Below are 2,565 nucleotides of genomic sequence, written 5' to 3' on the forward strand. Positions count from 1 at the left end.
GAGAACATAATAGAAGGGGAGGAAGGGAGGGAATAAAGCTCAGACAGCATGGGATCAAAGTCTGTGGTGACATTAACTTCAGTCCAACTGTGGAAATAAAAAGATAAAAGTCCAGAAAAAGACAGAAAACCTGAATGAGCCAACAGCTCAGTGTGATAGACTAAAGTACTGAGAACATCTAGTGTCCTAGTTCAAGTCCTCAACTGTCCGAATAGCTTTTATTAATAGATCTTTACCATAAATTATGTTGAGACTATGTTCAACTTGACATTAGTTAGTAAAGTTGAAAGAAAATTCACATTAGTTGATAAACCAGCTGCTGTCAGCTCCATCCATCACATTGAGCCAAAAGGTCAGAGGTCATGTCTGAAAGGCTTTAGGGTACAATAGCAAAGTGTCTGGTTGGATAGCTGAAGATGTTTGCTCAGAGATCAGCAACATGGAGGTCATGGGATCAAGACTGAGAAGATCCATGTTTTTAAAAACCAAAACTGAATAATTTGAGAGAACGTTGAAGAACATTTCAAAGAGTTGAACCAGTGTGAGTCAATAGCTCAACATGATGGACCGTAGGGTGGAGATTCAAGAAAGTCTGGGTTCAACTTCTCATCAGGAACAGTTTAGGAGCTGATTTGTTGTGAAGAACCTCAGAGTCTGTATTTTGAGGAGTTCAGGGATGAAAGTGAAAAGTTGAAAAGCACCAAGAGAAGAGAGATGAGAGAGGAGCAGACCTGATGGTGTGGAGGAACTGTCTGTGGCCAGAAGATGCCAGTGGTGGAGTTCCTGGGTTCAAGTCCTGCCTGAGCTATGACCTGGAGAGAAGATCTAGTCCTGCTGCAGAGAGTGGGTGAGGGGGCCGTGTCTCCTCCCCGGCTTCTCAGGAGGTAAATGGAGGAGGTTATGATCTTCTAAACAACACAGGATCAATATTTTATTACACACTCTGGATCTTCTGCACTGACACACTTTCACTGCTTGGACCTGATTGCTTTCGGCTAAACTAAACTTTGATACCAGTGACTTTAAACCTGAAACTGGATTAAAATCACTGGGAATGTGGAGTTCTACTGGGAGAACAACAGGAACAACTTTGGACCTGAGTAGAACCTGCTGCTGCTTTCTTTCTTTAGCTTCTGGATCTTCTCAATCAAAATGCCTTCAAAGCTGGATTCAAATCTAATTTTCTTACATGGAGACTCTAAAACAGATCATCCAGATTGGTTCAACACCAACATCTGATCTGAGTTTCAGCAGCAACTTACAAAACATCTCAGCATCAGCATCTGGAGAACAACATGCTAAATTCAGATAAACTGCTGAAAGAAGTTCAACCAACCTTCAGAAACTCAACATCACAACTGAACACAAGTCTCTGAAGACAGTCAAACATCTTCAAGCAGTTCAAACAGGTTAGCATGTTCTCCTCCACATGGTAACACCAACATGTTGCGAAAGTTCTTCAGCAAACAGATCAAACTCCAAAGCTGAGCTAGAAGAACCTTGGATCTAAATGACCTCAGTTAGTGTTTCAATGCAACAAACTTTCATTTCAATCCAACATTTAAACCAATCTCATTGAGCTCATCCAGAAGTTGGAGAACCAAAGCAGCAGTTTTCAAGTCTCCTCACATCTAAACCTTCTCCTCTTCACTCACCATCTGAACTCCACATTCACAGTCACATTAATATAGTTACAGATTTAAAGTCACTGATTGATATCAAAGTGCAGTTACCCAAATGTTGGCTCCATGTGCTTCCTCCATCCAAACCAGCTCAGGTGAAAGGTCAGACTGTCAAACAGGAAGTGAAGGCTTCCACTTCCTTTTATAGGGCGGGGCCAGGCAGCCTCCACTAACAGGGTGGGGTGATGTACTTTGAAATCACTCCAGATGACAATCAACGTCTCTCTTGTGATCCACTAACAGGATGGTATTCTCTCTAGTTTCTTCAGGATGGTCCAAGCATCAGTTGGAGATAGATCTGGACTGCAGGCGTGTTTCTCAACAATAAACCAGAACAGGAACCCAAAGAGACCCAGAAAATGGTTCCTCTGTCTTCCTGTCCATCAGATATGTGTCTCCTTCTGATACCTTTAAAAGTCAGATGTTAATCTGCTGACAGAAGAACCTGGAGGAACAAAGTTATCTTCATGTTTTGAGCTTTTCTTCCATTTATTTATTCCAACAATTCCTTCTGGAAGACAGCCTCCCCTACCCACTGCAGTGGGACTGGTTTCTGCTGATCCAGGTTCTGATGCAGGCAGGACTTGAATTAATAGAATCTGAACAACAAACTTGACATCATTTTATAAAGTTGGTCCAGTTAACCCAATCAGAACCTAGACTTTGGTGAGGTAGATCCAACCCTGACTCTGTGATGGACTGGTGACCTGTCCAGTGTGTCCTCAGCCTGTAGTCCATTAATGACTGCTGTGACAGACACCCCCTCCTCCTCTCTTGGGACTAAAGGTCAAATGAGTATTTGCAGGAGACTGAGACTGGCTGAGTCCATCACTGTTTTAACCTTTTAGACATATTTGATGTTCTGTAAAATAACAGTCAGAAA

At 42.3% G+C, this 2,565-nt stretch overlaps 3 protein-coding genes across 7 annotated transcripts in view; 2 read left to right on the forward strand and 1 right to left on the reverse strand.

Moving 5' to 3' along the window:
- The window catches only part of LOC124861391 (NACHT, LRR and PYD domains-containing protein 3-like), a 923,911-nt gene that overhangs the window by 598,925 nt on the left and 322,421 nt on the right, over positions 1–2,565 (forward strand). The gene's annotated exons all lie outside the window — the stretch shown is intronic.
- LOC124861426 (gastrula zinc finger protein XlCGF57.1-like) overlaps positions 1–2,565 on the reverse strand; it is a 1,067,819-nt gene that overhangs the window by 207,114 nt on the left and 858,140 nt on the right. The gene's annotated exons all lie outside the window — the stretch shown is intronic.
- LOC124861475 overlaps positions 1–2,565 on the forward strand; it is a 337,361-nt gene that overhangs the window by 183,695 nt on the left and 151,101 nt on the right. The window lies entirely within an intron of this gene.

The sequence above is a fragment of the Girardinichthys multiradiatus genome, chromosome 24 (genome assembly GCF_021462225.1).
Source record: "Girardinichthys multiradiatus isolate DD_20200921_A chromosome 24, DD_fGirMul_XY1, whole genome shotgun sequence".
NCBI lineage: Eukaryota > Metazoa > Chordata > Actinopteri > Cyprinodontiformes > Goodeidae > Girardinichthys > Girardinichthys multiradiatus.